At 38.4% G+C, this 21,955-nt stretch overlaps 1 protein-coding gene across 1 annotated transcript in view; it reads left to right on the top strand.

Moving 5' to 3' along the window:
- The first annotated feature begins 8,847 nt into the window (after window positions 1-8,847).
- The window catches only part of LOC135709443 (roundabout homolog 1-like), a 380,698-nt gene continuing 367,590 nt past the window's right edge, over window positions 8,848-21,955 (top strand). The window contains exon 1 of the mRNA XM_065231778.1: window positions 8,848-9,958. The gene's annotated coding sequence lies outside the window, so the exon portion shown is untranslated. The remainder of the gene's footprint in view (window positions 9,959-21,955) is intronic.

Here is a 21,955-nt window from a genome sequence, read left to right as displayed (position 1 = left end):
TTACTCCGTCCTTGAGTGACCTGCGTTTTTGAGAATTTGAGTTAACGGAACTCAAACATGATTTAAGTTCAGCGGCGCCGGTGGTGTAGTGGTAAGCGTGATTGCCTCTCTCCCAGTTTTACTGTTCAATCCCAGTCGGCACCGCCAGGATTTTCTGAGGCACAAATTCTCTGATCACGCATTCCTTCGGGGGAGGGAAGTAAAACCGTTGGTCCCCGGTACACGAGTTGATGGGTCGATAGGTCCAGGTGTAGGAGCTGCCTCACTGACGGAAAACAAGATCGTCGGAAATCAAATCAAGGGAAAACAATAAGTCAACTTTGCCTAAGGACGCATGGTGCTAGAATGTCTCTAAAAAATGTTAGAACCTTGGGGCAAGACAGCTTTTGATCATGAGTAAAATCGGAGTTGATTTTGAGTAACTCTGAGTAACTCGCGTTGCTCTACATAAAATACACATAGCAACCGATACTGTCAAACAAAGCAAAACAACAACCAGGGACCTGACTGGCGGTCATAATTTTGATGCCATCATCTGCTCTTGTCTTTCTGCTTACAACACGATATTCCGTCTCTTTCCACCATGTATACGTCAGGCGGGCCGTATTTAAATAAGGTCCATGTTGTTGCCTACTGTCAAACGTATAGGATTCATATAGGGTTGCCAGCCCCTTGACAACAACATTTTAAACGGTGAGCTTGCAATGCTTTACTGGGAAGATCTTTCAGCAATGAAAGGGCAATTGTACGTGTATGAAAGGGACTACAAGCTGCCCCCTCAAAATCCATGGAAGATTTTTATGGTGACCTTACGGAACAGTCAGAGCTGTCTTGCTTTACTGCCATGCCGATGACGTTCTATTACAGGGGGATTTTGTACAATCTCCGGGAGGGTTCCAGTCAATCGCAAAGGGGAATTTCAGACAATCCCAGTTCGGCTTCCCAACAATATCAAAGGTAACTTCGGAAAATCCAAAGAAGGAATATGAACTATCCCAGGGAGGATTCCGGAAAATCACAGGAAGAATTTCACTCAATATTGAGGGGAATTCATGACTGTCCAGGGGGGATTCCAAATAATCCATTAAATACAAAGGTAGATTCTGGACAATCCCAGTATGAAAAAATGGTATGTGGTGGTTCCTACATCCCTTCAACGATCGCTCATTGACAAACTTCATATAAATTTCAGAATAGAATCAACTATGAAGTTGGCCAGAATTAATCTATTTTGACCCGGGATGAACAGTTAAATAAAAGACCGCATTCAACAATGCTCCTTTTATGCTAAATATCGATCAGCATAACAACACCAGACGGTGAAATTCAACTCTTGTCTATTGATGTCTTTTTGCAGGAGTATCAGGGAAAACAACGAAAGCTTCTGGAGAGAGTTGACCCTAACTCTGACATTTTCCAGCTAAATATTCTCAGAGAATTAAATCCCTCTTCCTTAATGAATGCTGGTAAATAAAATGTTGCTTATCACGAAAGACCGTAATTATTAATAATAATTATTAATTATGAGTTTCTTCATTTCAGGCATGTAGTGCAACATAACTTACTTCCTTAGTCTTGAAATCACACCATCTAGTGTTTCCTGCCCGGGCAATTTACCAGAATTATCATTTCCCTATTCCCATAAAACTAGTTTAACTTCCCGAGAAGCAGTGTTAAACATATTTTATATCAAAAACGACCACACAACTTTTGGGGAAAATTGATAGAAATTTCGGGAGAAACGAAACCGGTAGACGCTTCTGACACAATCTATGAGACACTCCCGGGCGAAGTTAGAAGAGACTTCCATGCTAATTTAGGCAGCCGGATGAAACTTTCAGAATAATTCAGAAAATTTTTCCGTGGGAAGTCCGGATGAAATTGGAAATAGTTTCCACTTCCAGCGGTAAGACTTCTGATTGTAATCTAGGACTTCTGATTGTAATCAGATATTGTTGGAATCAAAAGATGATGAAACTTCCGTTGAACAATGGACGAAATTTGCGGGAAGAAAGTGGAAGATTCTTCCAGGGCAAGTTTAAAAAAAAAACTTCCAGGAGATTTTGAAATAAGCTTTCGTGCAAAGTCAGACGAAACCTCCCAGAGAAATCATAAGAATCCTACCGAAGAAGCTGGTCGAAATCTTCAAGGGGATGTTTGAAGAAATCTTCCGGGGAAATCCAGACGAAGTTCAAGTTTTAATAAATAACTACCGAAACTTTTTTCCGATTCCAGGGAAGAGTCTTCAGCTATTTTAAGATTGCCGGGTAATTAGAAATGGCTGGGATATGGGAACACTAACACCACCTCTTCACCAAAAACTTCAAGGACATTACACTTTAGCCCATCCTAGAAAGCAAAAGAGACCTAAACATCCCCTGGCCTGGACAAGAGCCATCTAACTTGGATCTTTCAATGAATGAAAACTAAATCTTGCCTGTGGACTTGGAGACATACTTCAAGTCCTCGCGTACATCGTACGGGCTAGGCAAAAATGTGCGTCATCTTGAAAACTGTCGCTTTAATGGCCCTTCGCTCATTTTCAACTTCTATTCAATTTTCATACTGCCGTACTCTAACGGAACTATCCACCTACATTCTTCTAAAGATCATTCTCTAGCTAATAAATCATCACACTAAAGCTTCATGTTAGCATTTCCAACCAACTCTAAATCTTGAAATCAAAACATTCTGTCAGACAGGGATTGTTTGAACATTATTTGATGAAAAATATTAGACTACTTGTTTGTTTTTGAGTAAATATGAGTAACTCAAATTTACTCACTGCAAATATTTTAACTCTGAGTACAGTTGTCTTGCCCCTAGGTTAGAACTGTTCAAATATTTATGGTATGGCATTCCATAACGAACCACCTTTGCGTTCGGACGCGCTTTAGCAGCGCTCTTGTATATACTTTTAAATATCCAAACAATTTTTTATCATATTTTAAAAACTGACCCACGCGAACTCCGTGTTTATGTTAAACGTTTTTTTTTTATCATCCGACGCGAGTGCAATGAAGTGCGGAATAGTGAATTGCGTGCAAAAAGACAATCGCTTTCTATGGCGCTGCCATGGCACCTGCAACCGGACCTTTCACGCAGGTTGTGTTGGTGCACAGCGAAATCATGAAGACATTCTTCGGACCTTCATGCTGCCTTTGTGCCAAGACTGCCAGGATAAGTTCATAAATGAACTTAATCTGAAGGAACTGTCTACAACATTGAATGGCATCAAAGAAAACATTGGCAATACTTTGGAAGCAAATCACAAATTGCTTACTAACTTCAAAAACCTCAGTGCGACGCATGACGCAGTGCTTGAACACATTGAAGAAATGCTTGACAATATTAAGCGTAGCATGTCGACCGTCACCAGCAGCAACAAACTTATTGCTGTTGAAATGAAAAATGCAATTACATCAATTCTGGACACACCTTCGGCGGATACCTGCACAGCTGTAAAAGCGGCAGCCAAATCAGCGGCAACAGCAGCAGTAGCGGCAATAACAACAACAACAACGCACTCAATTAACCAACTACCTGCAATAATTTCCACACTCAAGAATGAGTTAGCGGACTCCCAAAGTACTCTAGCATGTGAAATAAAATCTCACATAGAAGAAATGGCAAAATCTCTTTCAACACCAGCCGTCATCATTTCCAAGAATTACACAATTGACGAACCAGCCCCCAGCTGGCGAATCTTGGGAAATAAAAAAGTATGGAAGCGTGACTGGACAGAATATGACGCCAAGCAACATTCCCGCCGTCTCCAGGAAAAAAACGAGGAAAAAGCCAGACTTAGGCGCAAAAAACGAGAAAAGAAACCAGTAAACAACCCCCACAACAATACCAACAAAAACAGCGGCAGTAACAACTACAACAACAACAACAACAGCAACAACAACAACAACAACAACAACAACAACAACAACAACAACAACAACAACAACAACAACAGCAACAACAACAAAAACAACAACGACAACAACAACAACAACAACAACAACAACAACAACAACAACAACAACAACAACAACAACAACAACAACAACAACAGCAACAACAACAAAAACAACAACGACAACAACAACAACAACAACAACAACACCAACGACAACAACAACAACAGCAACAACAACAGCAACAACAACCACTACAACTACAACAATAACAACAACAACAGCAATAACAACAACATCAACAACAACAGGACCCGAAGCAGCCATCTCTACAACAGCACTGCATTACCTTTGGATAAAGAACTTTTGGCTGCTGCACGAATACAATTTTCTCGGCCACCCAAAGAAAGCGGACTAAATTTCATTAATTTCGAAAAAGGGGAAACTATTAACCCTTATCGAACTGAAAAACCAACTGAGCGAGAACACCCTCCTCTTCTGGACCCCATGCGTCCGCCAATAGTGAGACTTACTGAACAGTCCGTAACTGGCGACCAACGCTTCCTGAAGGCGCGTCTAAGGGACCCGAAAATTATGGACATTGTTCGGACCTACCTCTCCTTCCTGCATGACCAGCCATCATCAACATGTATTCGCGGAATCACCAAAACCAGTGCTATTCTAATGCTAGCAGCTGAAGGACTACCAAAAGACAGAAATCTCCTGCACGAAATTTTCCTGGACGTCCATGAAGAACTTGGAATTACTCGAAACGACGCCTTGGCAGACCTGCAATCCTACCGTACATTCCTGTCCAGTGAACGCACGCAACGGCTGCAATCTACTAGGGAGGCCGCCCTCAAATTTTACAATCCTGTAAATTTTCAACGCCGCTGACGCACCTTGAGGAAGACTCATTATTTCTATATAACGATGCTCGGCATGAGACTGAGGTAACTAATAATAACAATGACCATACTTTATCAACCGACGTATTTCCAACAATTTCTTCACACAGACAGAATGCGACTGAAATTTTGATTTACTGTCAAAATTTCAATCGCATGAAAAGCCCAGCTAAAATGAAGGAAATTTATCAACATTTATTATGCTCATCCTTTTCGGTCATTTTGGCAACTGAAACAAGCTGGGACGAAAGCGTAAAAAGTGAAGAAATCTTTGGTAATGCCTTTAATGTATTCAGAGACGACAGAAATTTTCATGCAACACAGAAGAAGTCAGGTGGTGGAGTTCTTATAGCTCTTTCGGCCAATTTTAACTCAGAAATTATCTTTACACCAAAATTTACAGAATTTGAGCATATTTGGGTGAAATCACACATAGCCGGTGAAACGCACGTGTTCGCCTCAGTGTATTTTCCACCAGACCATGCTCATAAAAGCACTTATGAAGCCTTCTTTCAAAGTGCTGAACAAATTCTATCTGACCTTCCTCCTGAGGTTAAAGTTCACATCTATGGAGACTTTAATCAACGCCATGCTGACTTCATTCTGGACTCTGAAAATGAATGTATCTTACTCCCAGTCGTTGGGGATAATGAAACATTGCAGTTCATTTTTGACAAAACTGCTAATTTAGGACTGAACCAAATTAACCACATCAAAAACCAACAAAATTGCTATTTGGACTTTTTACTAACGAATATTTATGAAGATTTCTGTGTGACCGAATCATTAAATCCACTGTGGAAAAATGAAGCGTTTCACACAGCAATCGAATATTCTTTATTTATGCATGAAAACCAAAGACCCAACGACTGCGAATACGAAGAAGTCTTTGAATACAAATTAGCAGACTACGAAAAAATAAAATTTAAATTAAACAGTGTCAATTGGCAATTAATTTTAAGGAATGTAGGAAATGTCGAAATTGGTATAGACGTGTTCTACAAAATTTTAACAGAAATAATTTCGGAAGAAATACCTTTGAAGAAAAAAAGACGTAACAGAAACACACAAAATCCAGTCTGGTTTAACAGACAAATAAAAAACTTGAAAAATCGGAAGCAAAAAGCACATAAAATTTATAAAAAACACAATAGTAGTAATAATTTATTAATTTATTTGGATCTATGCGATCAACTGAATTTAGCTATCAGTACTGCATTTGAAGAATATAATGCAAAAACTGAACGTGAAATAAAGTCCTGTCCGAAGAACTTCTTTAATTACGTAAAAACGAAATTAAAATCTGACAATTTTCCTTCAATAATGCATCTAGACGAAAATGTCGGTGATAGTTCGGAAAAAAACTGTAATCTATTCGCAAAATTTTTTCAAGAAATTTATACGACATTTTCTGAAGAAGATCGTGACCGCGATTATTTTGCATTTTATCCAGAATTTTCAAGGGACATTGGCCTCAATCAACTTCAAGTGCAGGACATTTTGCAGGCTTTAAAAAATTTAGATGCCTCAAAAGGTCCTGGACCTGACGGAATTCCTCCAGTATTTATTAAATGTCTAGCAATGGAACTCACTGCTCCATTGTTTTGGCTTTTTAATATGTCCCTAGAATCCGGAACCTTCCCTAAAATTTGGAAAAGCTCATTTCTAGTACCTATCTTTAAATCTGGTCGAAAATCTGACGTACGTAATTATCGTGGTATAGCCATTATCTCTTACATTCCTAAGCTTTTCGAGTCAATTATCAACGAAAAATTATTTCTCCAAATCAAAAATAGAATTACTGACATGCAACACGGCTTTTTCAAGGGTCGTTCGACCTCGACCAACTTACTTGAATTTATAGACTATTCATTAAATGCAATGGATAATGGAAATCACGTAGAAGCTCTTTATACAGACTTTAGCAAGGCATTTGACCGCATTGACATACCAATGTTACTCTTTAAACTGCAAAAAATTGGAATTAAGTCAGGGCTCCTGAAATGGCTTGAATCATATTTAACTAACCGCCAACAAATAATTAAATTCAACGGAAAGAAATCGAGCCCAATTCAAGTCACTTCAGGCGTCTCCCAAGGCTCTCATTTGGGACCTCTCCTTTTTATTCTATACGTAAACGACATATCTTACATTCTCAAAAAACTTAAATTACTTATTTATGCCGACGACATGAAGCTCTTTTTGGAAATAAGAAATGAAGAAGACATCAATATATTCCGGAATGAAATACACATATTCTACATATGGTGCAAAAAAAGTCTACTAGAATTGAATGTAAAAAAATGTAACTTAATATCATTTAGTAGAAAAAGAACAACTTCAAATATTTCAATTGCATTAGGAAATCAAACTGTAGACAAATGTGAAAGAGTTAGGGATTTAGGAATTATCTTAGACTCTAAGCTAACTTTCATAGACCATTACAATACAATTATTCACAGGGCAAATAACATGCTAGGCTTTATCAAGCGCTTTTGCTATAACTTTCAGGACCCTTACACAATTAAAACACTATATATTGCCTATGTGAGGTCGATACTGGAATATTGCAGCATTGTATGGTCTCCATTTTCAATCACGCACGAAGAAAGATTAGAATCAGTACAAAAACAATTTCTATTATACGCTCTTCGTAAATTAGGTTGGACTTCATTTCCTCTTCCATCATATGAAGCACGCTGCATGCTTATAAACATACAAACATTAAAAGAGCGTCGTGAATATGCAATGGTTTCATTTGTAAATGATATCGTTTCGCAGCGAATTGACTCAACAGAACTTTTATCAAAATTAAATTTCCATGCACCCACTCGGCAACTCCGAAATCGAAATGTATTTGCCATAAAACATCATCGCACAAATTATGCAAAATATGGGCCATTAAACCGCATGATGGCCTCTTACAATAAACACTGCGAAACCATTGACTTTACAATGTCTCGACATAAACTAAAGCAATATTTTTATTCCATAAGAAATAACAACTCATAAAAGAAAAGACAAGAAAGCTGACACTACTTTTTTATATAAATATATATATTTAAGAAAACAAAACTGTATTAATTGTACTAGTCTACGTTGGTTGACGAAATAAATAAATAAATAAATTGGATGCCAAAAATCACTTTTTCTGCCAACACTGCCGGTGTTCCGATGGAAGTCCTAAAATATTGCACAGTTGTTTGGGACCCCAAATGGAACCAAAAAAAGGGTTGACAATTTTGTCGACATATGATCTTCCAGCACGAAATCCTGCCTACTACCGCCGAAGAGTCACGTCGATCTTCTCCTGTAGCTGATTCAAAATAGGTTTGCGCAGATCCTTGAGAATCATACATAGTAACATAATGCCTCACCAATTTTAGCACACAGTAAGATCCTCCGTCTTTTGGGACATTTCTCCTTCGATGATCGATGCTTTCACTACAGCCAACGGTTCGTGGTAAAATCACAAAATTTGACTAGATCACAAAGTTCAGTTCCGAAAATCCGTTCAAGTCTTTACACGAATGGCAACAACAGCAAGCACGTTGCACCACGTTTGCCCAACATGCTACAAACACAAACTCTCTCCCACAATTTATGCTGCAACATAAACAAAACAAACGCTTCCACACATTTTTCAAAACAAACTTCTCTGAGCTAAAATTAACCATCTAAAACCACGAGAGTTTCGTCAAGTTCCAGCCAGAGTGCACAGCTCTCTCATTCTCACCGCTCAGCTCTCTCTCTCTATCTCTCTCTCCTACCATGCACTGAACGAAACTCTCTCCACTTATATCGCACGCAAACTCCACCTCGTCGCCATTCTCTCTCTCTCTCTCGCTTTTTCTCGACTGTCAGCATCCTTCGTTGAGATAATTTCGCTGAGCCTGAGACTCGCGAGAGAGAATCAGTCGCCGTCGACTTCTTTCAGCAGCTCGGCCGACCGTCGTCGAATCAATCAGTACTGTGCGTGACGGACGGTGAGCCTGACACAAATTTTCCGGATCGGTCGGATTGTTCCCGTAGTTTTTGCGCGAGTGAACGGGCATTGATACGCGGTTCGCGGTTTTCATTTTTCCTTTATTTGCATCGCAGTGTGCGATTCAGGCAGGTTGATTTCAAGATCCCGGTCAGCTGTTCCGGTCCGGCTCCGTGGGGCTTTCGGTGGAATCGATTGATGGTATACTGTTGTTGTTGTTGTTGTTGAGATTTATTCCAGAACAAAAACAGGAAGAGGTGGATTTTTGTTTTCGTGCGTGCCTGTGTGGGTGTTTGTTTGAACGCAAGGGGGAGTGCTCAGTTTTCGAATAGTGTGCACACGTGTGCAGTTGAACGGATGCAGTGCTGGTGTTCTCTTGAGCTGCAGAACACAAGATTGTTGGTGAAATAGAAAATTGATGGAGAGAGCGGGCACAGTGAAGTTGTCTTCGGATTATTAATAGATTTATTGATGATACACAGTTAATAATTTAATTGGCACCATCGAGCGTCTGTGCGAACACGAAGAAGGAGAGAACGAGGGAATTTGGAGAAAGAAGCGTGTGCGTGTTAAATGTGTAAGCCCTAGTGTTGCACTCGATCGGTTGTTGATCAAAGAAGGCGACCAAAACCGAAGTCGAAGAGATGTGCGAGAAAGTGAAAAGGCAACAATAATTAGGTGCACATGAGAAGTACGAAATAAGGGGCTCAACATAATAAGCTCGCTCGTTTTCACGATATTCATCCGAAGAAGTTGACGGCGAAGAAGAGGAAGAAGCTTTGCCAAAGTGCGCTCGCCGCTACGAGTATGTGATGATGTTATTTTTAAGTGAATGAAAAATTGGAGGCAATTTAGTAAGCGCCACGTGAAGTAGTGAAGTGAGAACGATTTAATTGTCAAAATAGAAATTAGGTGGATGAAATTCGACTAATTGGAGGATAATTCAGGCGAACGGGCGGTAGGCAACGTTGGATGAAGTAATACTCGCACGCTCGTACGGGAGTTGAACTTGGACCGGCCCAGGAAGGAGGAGATTGGTGCGTGACGGCGTTGACGGCTTGGCTGCGGTTGTCATCAAGAGTAGTTTTTCTCTTCATTCCGCTCATCGCGCTTTGTTTCGTTCGGCCGGTGTTTGATTTGAGCGAACGGGCCGAAAATTGGTGAGTGTTAATGATACCTGCTTTTCGAATGTGAAATTATCGCATTGTTAGCTCTCTGTCTGTCCGTTGGGGCCTTTGTGTGGGTTCGGTTTCGATTTGGTCATTTGAGACGCATGCGAGAGATTTCACGCGGGCTTCGACCGGATAATTGATACGTCAACAAGGGGAGTAATTTTCGGGCATTTGAAATGCCTCGATTGTCTCTCGTTGTTAATGCAAGGGGCAGCTATTTGCTTACTGAAAAGGTGTTTTTTTTTTTTATTTTCGCTCCATGAAGTGTACAGAAAATGCATTAAGCCTATTAATAACTATTTGGAGTTGCATTTGTACATTGCATTCACTAGTCGGCGACTCAATTCTGATAACAACTCGTGGGAACGTCTTGCAGCTTTTCAAAAAAAAAAAAAGACTGAAAATCACCCTGAAGGCGAACACAATCGATTTGCTTTTCTTCTTTCGCCTTCGGTTGATTGCATACACATTGGCTTGACGATCGGTGTGGCCGTGTGCCGGTATTCTACAAAAAAGAAACAACCTAAGGCCTCTGTTTGTCTACAATTTTCGGCTTAAAACTTGTGTTTCAGGTGTACACGGAGATGAAGAACTACCCAAAATTAAGTACTTTAGTACTTTTAAATTTGAGTAAATCGCATATAGTAGCTTCCTCGAGCAAAAAAAATACTAACTCTTAAATATATTCAACCCAAAATTAAATTTAATTCACGTAATTTTAAGAATATGCAATTTACCAAAAGTAACTTATTGGGCTGAACTATACCGTTGGGTCGAATCTCTCGTTCCTTTTTTGACAACAAGAACGAGTGCAAGTGAGAGACTCGACTCAAAATTAAGTAAAAAGAACTCAAATTTTGGTTTGTATTTTTTTCTCCGTGTAGGTAGGTAGGTGCGTTGGGTGGTGCAATGTTGTACTTCTTATCTGGGCTAAAAACGTCTGTAAAAATAGGTAATTTCACGCACATTTCCTCGGTCTAAAAAGGCAACAAAAAATATAAGCACTAAGGGTCTGAAAAAGCATCCAAGCAGAAAACGGGAAAAAGCTGATCAATTTTCAACTTTCAATAGCAGGGATGGTTTCGGATAAGAGTCGTCTATTTTTTGCTGAGAGGCTGTGTGTGTGTGTTCTTTCGTGTTTTGTTTACACACGAGGTTATCCTAAGCCTCACTGAGCTGAAAGCTGTGCTGTGGTGCATTTTTCTTCTTCTTGAAATCCTATGCAAACAAATCATGCTCAATGAAAGACAAGAGCAGCCGGCAGCGCTGCTCATTAGAAGCGAATTACTGAAAACATTAAGGTGAAAGTTGATAGAGTCCCTAAATAGCCGCTATTTGTTTTTTTTGCCTTGCCACCTCGAATTTCTGATGGCACAAATTTCAGAAACTATCAAGATTACGGCTACGTTTACGACTGCGGCAAGCTTTACGTTTTTTGTTAAATCTGAGATCTTGAAAAAACATTATCTCTAAAAATTATGTTTTTTTAAGTCTGAGGTCTCGAAAAGTTCACATGAATGTAAGAAATTGACCGAGCTTCAAATTTTCTCATTTTATCTTCAAAAAGTTCCCTCTATCAATGAATCATTTTATAACATATGGTTCAAATACTCACTCGGCCCAGTAGTGTTCGATATTGTGCCATTGGAAAATTGACATATAACTGAGACTCATCTGAATATTTCAGATTTTGGACTTAAAAAAATATCTAAATTATAAAATTAATTTGACAATCTGTTGAGATCGTGGAGTCTAACAACTTTTCAAAATTCATATTTTTGTTTATGGTTTTCTGTTTTTTGCCTTTCATTAAAAATACAGAAACTATTTTTTTTCTCACCAAACTGAAAACTTGCTCCGATGTTCCTTGAATTGTCCCTAATATTTACTTCTTGAAAATTATCTACGAAGTTCCATCAACTTCTTCCGTGTTCCATAATTATTTTTTGCATCTCCATCTTCTTCTTCTTCTTCTTCTTCTTCTTCTTCTTCTTCTTCTTATTATTATTATCCTCCTCCTTCTTCTTCGCATTTCAAGTTTATTGCTTATCGCATATTAGCTTATTGCGTGCTCTCAACTTAGTGTTCTAGATTCACTTCCACCAGTTATTAATTGAGAGCTTCGATGCCTGTACCATTTTTGCATTAGTATAATTGTGTAGCAAGTACAATTATACTCTATGCCTAGGGAAGTCTAGAAGTTTTCCAACCCGAAAAATTCCTAGACCGGACCGAGAATCGAACCCAGTCCCCTTCAGCATGCTCTGGCTTTGTAGTTGCGCCTTAACGACTGAGCTAAGGCATGCCCCTTTTTTGAAAGTTATCTCAATTTGACCAAGGATACATTTCAGTGAAAATAGAAGACTCTGTGCCTTTTAAAACTGATTTGAATGAAAACATCACCCTAAATATCAATTTCATAGTTGTTGAACAGGCAACAAGTGAGGTTACGTGACTCCACTGATTCATGGCCTTCTCCAAACTTCAGGAAAGACTTTAAGTATTCTAAACGATTTTTTCCAAACAACTGCACGAAACTAAAAACCTCAAAACTTCCAGTAAAATCCAAAATAAAACCCTGAAGTTACAAATCCTCCGAACTTCTACGAAGTTTGCTGAACCGTTACAATTTGGGCTGAACTTCTACGAAGGTTCTTGCACTTACACAAATCCCAACGCTTTTATGATGTTTTACGATGTTCCTTGAACTGTTTGCTTGACTTCTACAAAGTTCTCAGAATTCCTATCTAGTTTGTTGTACTTCTTCAAAGGTCCTTGGGCTGTTTAGAATTTTGTGGATTTTCTGCGAAATTCCTTGAAATGTTACAAAGGTTCCTGAATTTTCATAAAATTGACTGATCTATTTAAAGATCATTCAACATTGACGAAGTGCCCTGAAGCTAAGACAACTTTTAAGAAGTTTCTTAATATTAAACAAAAATTTCCTAAACTTCAACGAAGTTTCCCAAACGGGAGCGGAACATTTTACCAAAGGTCATTTCGCCGAAGAGCAAACCATTTTCTACGGTTTTGAACTTTACTCAAAGCTTAGTGAATTTTGAAATCAGTCTCGAGAAAAGATTAACAATGTCCGATTTGTTTTAACCTGGCAAGCTAGTCAGATGGAATGCTACCTTCTTTTGAACATGACCAGTGCTTTCAAGTTGTACTAATTTCGAAATCATTTAAATAATCGACGTCTTACATTTGTAGAAATGTTTCCTTCTTTTAAACACGATCAGTTCTTTCGAGTTGTACTCATTTCAGAAATTTCGTAATAATCAAAATTTTTGATATATATAACACTAAGATTTTTTTACAGGAGTCAGTATTTTTTACTGGGTTTTTGAATTGCTGAAAAAGTCGGTAAAAATTCAAATGACCGTTATCCGTAAGGAATCAATGAAATCGACCAATTATATTTTCTATCATTAAATTGGGTTAACAGAACTAAGTATGTACAAGTTCAGAACAAATTTTCTCATTAATAAATTTTCCATACATTTTTAAACTTTTACCGAACAGTTCCGCAATTCAAAAACTCAGTAAAACCGTATTGACTCGATTAGTGTGTAGGCATGATTTCTTCTTTTAAACATGACCAGTTCATTCAGTTTGATTTATGCTTAAAATTCGTCATGATGACCCATTCAGCGAAACATCCTTCGGCGCAACGTCCTTCGTCGAAATGACACAGCCCCTTCCTAAACTTGAACAAGGTTCCCAATTCACTAAGTATTTGAAACAAAAGTGTCAACAAAGGATCAACTTTCTACGATCAATTTCCAGGACATGGTGGGGTGCTCACCCGGAAGACCTAATTAACCTGAAGACCTGTATAAAACTACTATTCTTTCAGTTCTTGAGTATGGCTCTTATTGCTTCCTCTCAGCAAGAAACAGCCACCTAATTAAATTGGAACGCATTCAATATCGTTGTTTACGTATTGCCCTTGGCTGAATGCATTCAACACACAATATGAGCCTAGAGGTTCTAGCGGGAGTAAAACCCCTACAGAACCGTTTTTGAGAGCTCTCATTAAGAATATTATTTAAATGCAGTGTGATTGAAAACTTCGAAGCAATGCTCGAATTGGGCACCCAGACTAGAATTGTGCGAATCTACCTTAATTATATGTCATCGGATGTTAGTCTTCCGTGCTGTAACCCCCTCGTGTATGTTTTACTAACTACAGCTCCCCATTGACTATGACCTTTCCATGAAACAGGCTATTCAAGGAGTTCCAGATCAACTTCGACCTATCTCAATTCCCCGTATTTTTGCTGAAAAGTACCAACAAGTCAATTGCAATACGATCCACTAGCTTCGGCGTCTTCAATGAATACTCAACCACCTTCCGGAAACTTCAAGAACCTTGTTTCGTTTATGTTGCTGAGCTAGCAGCAATCAACTTCGCATTGGGGATGATTTCCGACTTGCCATATTTTCTCGGATAGTCTCAGTTCGATTGAGGCTATTCGGTCGATGAAACAAAGCAGGCACTCATTTTATTTCCTTTCAAAGGTAAGGGAGCAGACGAGTGAGCTGGTCGAAAGATCATATATGATTACCTTTGTATGGGTTTCCTCACATTGCTCAATCCCAGGCAATGAGAAGGCAGACTCTCTCGCAAAGGTGGGCGCACAACAATGCGAGATTTTTTGATAGAAGAATTTTCCATGAAGAATTTTTCCCATTAGTACGTCAGAGTTCTCTTCTATGTTGGAAAAACGATTGAACAAGTAATTCTCTCGGGCTGTGGTTACATTACATTATACCCAATGTTTCTTCGAGAGCGTGGTTCAAAAATCTAGATGTAAGTCGTAGCCTGATTTTCTTCAAAATTCTCAAAAGCTCTACGAAGTTCCCCGAATTCATATTAAATTTCCAAAATTGCTACAATATCCCCAGAAATAATCTATGAAATTTGACGAAGTCTAATGAAGTTGATGAGCTTCATAGAATTTCCTGTTCTACAAAATTCACTTAATTAATCAAAAGTTTGCAAATGCAGTTCTACAACGTTCTCTGAACATCTAAAAAATCTAGTCTAGTGTATTCTCCACATACACGGCCAGTACTTAACTATAATCTTGCCGAAGTTAGTTTAACAAAATTTATTAAGTTTAGTTCTATTAATTTTACTGAGCTTCTACAAAGTTTGCTGAGGATTTATAAAGTTGGTTGAACTTCTATAAAATTGGCTGCACTTCTAGAAAGTTTTCAGATCTTCCACGCAGTTCAATTAATGTCTACAAAGTTTTCAAAACTTCTACGGTGTTTTTAAAAATCTATAAAGATCATCAGCGGCACCTGTGGTGTAGTGGTAAGCGTGATTATCTCTCACCCCAGCAGGCCTGGGTTCAATCCCAGTCGGTGCCACCGGGATGTTCTGAGACATAACATCTCTGATCACGCCTTCCTTCAGAAAGGGGAAGTAAAGCCGTTGGTCCCCGGTTCATGCGTTGATGGGTCAATAGGTGGTAGGGTCCAGGTGTGGGAGCTGCTTCCCTGGCGTCGGTAGCTTTGGTGCTCAGCACGGCAAACATGATCGACGAAAAATAAATCAAGGAAAAAAAAAGTTCATTGAAATTTTACAGGGAACGTTAGTTTTAAGAAGTTCTTAGAGCTTCTCGAATTTACCTCAATTGCTAAGAAGGTTCATGAACTTCTGAGAATAGTTAGTTTCATTAATCTGAAATATTGAACTCCTTCTCCCGCCCACACATTTCAAAAGTAGCGGTTAAGGCATGTGAAAACATCTCGTCGATCTTGATGAAGATTCTTTATAAATACACTAGGCATCCCTGACCTGAATAACTTCCACTTGTTGTCAGAGAGAAAAAAATAAATAGTGGTGAGAATTTTTTGCGATATCTCTGTCTCTTTTACGTTGCCTTTATGAAATGTGATGAGGGCATCTTAAAAGTGAAAAGGCCAGGCGGACGGGCGAAAAATTGAGGTTAGTCGTTATTTCGCGCTTATTCCAGTTTTTTTCAAACTGGCAAATAAAGCGTCAGTTTTCAAATCGACATATCTGATTTAGTATTCAAGCTCTTTGTTAGACGATTTGTGGCAACTGCTAGTTTACTCACACACCAGCTAATAACACCAGCTGAATTCAGAATTTTTGAAATTTCTCCATGCAAATGAGTAAAAGTAACTCACAACCTTGGGTCTCCCTTAGCTCAGTTGGAAAAGGTACAACTACAAAGTCAGCCCATGCTGGAGGTGGCTGGGTTCCATTCCCGGTCCGGTCTAAAAAAATGTCGGGTTGAAAAGTGTCTTGACTTCCCTGGGCATAGAGTATGATTATACTTGCCACACAATTATTATAATGCAAAAATGGTACAGGCATCGAAAGCTCGCATTTAATAACAACTTTGAAAGTGTATCTAGGACACCATGTAAGCTGTGCACACGCAATAAGCTAATATGCAATAAGCAATAAGCTTGTAATGCGAAGAATATGAAGCAGAAGAAGAACTCACATCTGAGTAAAAATGACTTACTGACTTAGTTTTGTTTTCAGTGTAGACAGAATTTTTCTATCGATGCAAGATGTGCAAATCTTTTGATTCTCAAATTACCAACGTCTGCTCCATTTCAATTAATTTTTGTTTTGGATTTTTTTTCAAAATCCTTTGTAAACTCATCCAAACTTGAGGAATTAGCGCTATTTTTTGACGTAGGACTACGTCTGTAATGTATATATGAGGGTACACTTTGTGAAAACCGAAATGAAACATGTAACAAAATAATGAAAGATTTTGAACGTTAACAACTCAGCTGCACCTGAACCAATTTCAATAATTGTATCACCAATCTATCAGAAATATTTCTACGCATCTGCTAAAATTAAGATTTTTTCATTTGTAAAATGTCAATATTGAACATCACACGAATGTGCAACTGCTATGAACATAAAAATTATCACCGATTGCCTGCGAAAAGCGATCCCTTACAAGGATTTCAAAGTTGAATTCCATCCCGTCTCCCCAAACAGTGTCATACCGAAGAGTATAAGCAGAGAGAACCCTACACAAAACACAGTTATTCGAGTTAGTCATCATGGAGCCTCTACTCTCTCATTGTAAGCAGTATCTAAGTGGTGATCAACACGGCTTCACTTCCGGTCGTTCTACTACAAATCTGCTGTGTTTGACATCGTATCTTACGGAAAGCATGGCAGAGAGGACTCAAACAGACGTCATATACACCGACTTGTCAGCTGCCTTCGATAAGCTAAACCATGCCATCGCGATTGCCAAGTTGCATAGACTTCGGGTCAGCGGCAACCTCTTGCGATGGTTTCGTTCATATCTCACTCATCGGCAACTGATGGTTGCCATTGGTGACAACCGGTCCAATATCTATCTAGCTACGTCAGGAATACCTCAAGGAAGTCACCTGGGACCTTTGATTTTCTTACTCTACTTCAATGACGTGAACTTGGTCATCGAAGGCCCACGACTATCGTATGCAGACGATCTTAAAATCTACCTACGAATCCGCTCGATTGATGACTGTCACTTCCTTCAACGTCAGTTCGAAGCCTTTGCCAGCTTCTGTAATTTGAGCCCACTAAGTGTTCAGTGATCACTTTTACTCGGAAGAAAGAACTAATCACATTTGAATACAAACTTACCGGCACTGTAATCGACCGTGTGAACCATGTGAAAGATCTGGGTGTTATTCTGGATTCTCAACTTACGTACAAGCAGCACATCTCGTACGTTGTCGACAAGGCGTCTAGGACATTGGGATTTATCTTCAGGATAGCAAAGAATTTCTCCGATATCTACTGTTTAAATTCACTGTACTGTTCCTTGGTGCGATCCATTGTGCTGTGGTCTCAAGTCCAAACTACAACAATGGTGCTGAGAGAGTTGAGTCCGTTCAACGCCGTTTTCTTCGATTCGCTCTGCGGAAGCTGCCTTGGAGAGACCCATTTCATCTGCCCAGCTATGAAAGTCGTTGCCAGCTGTTTGATCTGGAGCCTCTCCGAACTAGAAGAGACACCTCTAGGGCCCTGTTCATGGCGGACACTTTACAAGGTAGAATTGATTGCAGTGCAATCTTGGGGCAAGTCAACAAGCTCCTACTGCAGTTAACAAATAAGATTTATTATGTAAGACCACGGTGTCCTACGTCACCATTGCGTGCAACCCCATAGGGCTGTTCCTTGTAGTTTTTAAGATAGATGGAAACAAAATCTGTTTATAAATGACGGAATTATAGTAGTTTTCGCATCTTTCAGTATCAGACGTGAGAATTAAACATGACAAATGCCACACGATGGAAAGCATTTTTTTAAAGATTTATTAAGATTATAAGAATAATTTCAATGCAGTAAAGTTTCGCATTTTCTACATTTCTTGAATAATATTGAGACAGAAATAGCATAACTCTAACCAATTTTAACTTGGTCAAACTCCGAATGGGATACAAAATCCCACGTGGTGGTCCCAAATAATCACGCACTCGTCTATTTTTGATCGCATTTCGATTTTGACGAGATATTTTTTCAGAGGCGTCGCGTGCCTCATTTGTTTACCCGAGCACCAAACTTTGTTTGTAATAGTTTACCACCACATATTAGTTTTTGTTTTATTTTTCAATGCTCCATGAATTCGAGGGACATATTCTCAATTACTATATTAATCACTACCTAACGTTACATTTGAAGGGCCTATCATCTTGTGTAAACGAAACTAGTATGGCCCTTTTCGCGCTAACCGAAGTAGGAGGAATTTCAAAACTTAACTAACTCTCGTGTTTATCACAAGACTAACTCTTTAGACTGAAGTGTAATGAAGAATATCCGTCAAACACTTCCAAAAACATCTTTTGATACAAAACAGTGTCAAAATCTAGAGAAAAATCATGAAGTCCCCTGGGTAGCAAACTGAAATTAATCAACTCTTTATTCATCAGAACAACAATAATAATAACATTGAAAGTTCAGTAGAAACGGTAAAATCACAGTTTTACTTTGGATTCCACACTACAATATAGAAAAAACACATAGTACGTTTTAACTAGTAAAGTTGTACATCGGACATGTTACACTGGACGATTTTCTCAATGACATATCCAATGAGTGTTACATTTGACGTTTTGTTCTACATGATACTAGATTCCCTTTCACAGATTTCAGAGTAGCGTACCTAACTTTAGATAAGCCCGCCCGCCTTTAGAAAATGAGCACCAATCATGATAGGCAGTCCAAATGACCGAAGTAACAATAATCTACCCATAATTTCAAACTGTACATTGGACAATTTTTGACCTATGATTATCGTAAATAAATGAAAGTAAATTTGGATGGATGTTTTTGTATCACACACGGCGAATGAGAACGACCCAAATTTGAGTTTAGTTCACTCATAATCGCCAAAAGTGCAGGAACTCAGCGATGAGTAAATTTGCCTCATGTTTTCCCAGGTTTTTCCAGGATTTTCCAGGGAAAAATTCCCGAATTTGAGAAAAGTAAAGATTGGATTCACTCAGTCTATTGGTACTCCTTCGAGACTGAATAAAATTTTCGTCAATTTTCTCATTTTCCGGCAGATTTTTAAGATTTTCCACAGGAAACCATGAGACAAATTTTACTCATCGCTGAGTTCCTGCACTTTTGGCGATTATGAGTGAACTAAACTCAAATTTGGGTCGTTCTCATTCGCCGTGCATACAATTATAGAAGAGCAATAGTTGTATTGCTTAACTCGATTTGTTTAATATTGTTACATTGGTCTATTTGAAAACTGACGCGAAAATTGAGAGATTTACAACTGACAAGAGAATGAAAGCGAGCTTTTGTGCTCTCTTTCTCCATTACTCTCTTTGCCAGATATCCATGTGCACAGCAAAAAATGCACGCTTTAAGCACCTATGCATCACAAATATTCTTCTAATTTAAACTCACACATTAAAACCGGTCTGCAAGTATGATACATGTTTAAAGCGTTTCCGTGTTGCTCCCGTGTGACGCGTGATTGCTGAAAGTTTCAATTACAAGTAATGGTGCAACAATGCCTGATGTAAACCAAGCAAACATAGAAGGTTTGCTTGGCTTACATCAGACATTTGACCATTCAAAAACTTGCCACCCGCCACCCAAATAAGCTCGCTTTAAAGGCACTATTTAACGAATTTTGTCATGGTAGTGATATCGACATGCTTAGAAATCAATGCATTAGGGATTAGGCAGACCATCCGAACTGAATTTCATTCTTTTTGAAGCAAACCAAGGCCGAAGATTTAATTAGGCCACACTATAAAATAGTGTATTCATGGTCACTTTCCCAAGTAACATTTCAGGTTTTATCATGGTTTTAAAGTATTCTACAAGTCTGAATCATGGTCTACAGAACCCTCATAAAACTCTAATTGTTACTTGGGTTGTGGTCTGGAGTAAAGAAGCACAGCTATAATGTGTCCTCTGTATTTCTTAGAAAACTTAGTTTACATTCGCAACCTTTCAGTACGTAGCCGTGGTAGCCGCGTCAAATATGGTAAAAAGTTCATTCTGTCAACAGCTTGTTTCATAACAGAGCAGCGCCAGACAAAAAAGCAAAACAAACTTCTTCCATTTGTGTGAAACTTGGCGCTTTGTTGGTTATGGGCAATGTTTCACAATTTTGCTATAATTAGGATATTTTGGATCGTGTAAAACTTTGAAAATACCGTTCTTGTTTTTTGTTTGAAAAAAATAGCATGGAATGGCATTGTGGTTAGAAACGACGTCTGAGAAAGTTTTTTATAAAAAAAACTTAAATATCTTAAAAATGTTTTATCCAATTTTATATATATGGTTAACTACCCCATTTCCGGCCTATTAAGCACATTTATTCTTTCTTAATCTAGCACAGTTTAGCACCAAACGGAATGTTATTGTTACTGATGGCTTTCAAATTTATTTACCTTTCCGTACGTGCCTTAATATTTGATAAAGAGAAACCAATCGTTGAGATATTGTCAAAAGTCCAACACTGCTTCTTGACGCCAAACTCGGCTTACGGATTCAAAACTCGGCCTAACGCATTGAAACGCCATTGAAACGCCAATGAATTTACTTCGGCCTATCGGATAGAGATACAAATTGATTCGGTCGGAGCGCTTCTTTGCTTTTGGGAATAATGGGTGCAAACGTTCATATCACGCGTTCTAATTGACTTCGTTCGGTAGCAACTAAAGTATCGTACCAAACGCATAATCGACTTGTTAACTCTAAAATCATGGATTTATTTGAAGTTTTCTGCTCGATAGGCCCAAAATGGGCGATTAGGCCAAAGTAGTTCCCTAACCTATTTTTTTTTTTCAAAAAAAAAATAGTTTATGAAAAATGTTTGTTTTGAAATGATCCAAACTTTAAACACTTGAACACTTTTAGTCTAATAATTGAATAAAAATGATTTGATGTGTCTCAGACATTGTTTTTAAAGTACAAGCAACGAAAACAAAAACGTTTAAAAGAAAGTTTACCGAAAGATTCTTGCTATACGATTTTCGCCAATTTTTAAGCTGCCGTAATGTTTAATAGTCAAAAGGTTTGCATTTTCATCAACTTTTTTTTTTAGATTGATTTAAAAATCGGTTAAGGAAATGTTGAGCTAATTAGATTTATAACACTTCTTTTAGAAGTTTGAATCATTAAAAGTTGAAATCATCAAAAACATTTTTTGCATATTTTCCTAGAATTAAATAAAATACACTTTTTTGATAATTTCACAAGATTCAAAATTTTTGCAAAAATGTGAATTTTACCCATAACAAACAATTATGCAAAATTTCATGCAAACCGGAGAAGGTTAATTTAAAGTTCAATTTACTTTGATGCATTTTCGAAAAATTCAAATGCAGTTTTTTTTGACACATCATTTCAGATCGCAAAAAGCTCGCGTCATTCTATTCTTTTTGATATTTTACACAAAATGACGCAAGCTTTGGCGAAAGAAATGGTGCGTCGAAAAAACTGCTTTT

Source organism: Ochlerotatus camptorhynchus, unplaced genomic scaffold (genome assembly GCF_037179485.1).
Source record: "Ochlerotatus camptorhynchus isolate MF236.1 unplaced genomic scaffold, CSIRO-AGI_Acam_v1.1 ptg000361l, whole genome shotgun sequence".
In the NCBI taxonomy this organism is placed as follows: domain Eukaryota; kingdom Metazoa; phylum Arthropoda; class Insecta; order Diptera; family Culicidae; genus Ochlerotatus; species Ochlerotatus camptorhynchus.
Note: the sequence above shows the minus strand (reverse complement) of the source record. Positions and strands in the feature narration are given on the sequence as shown.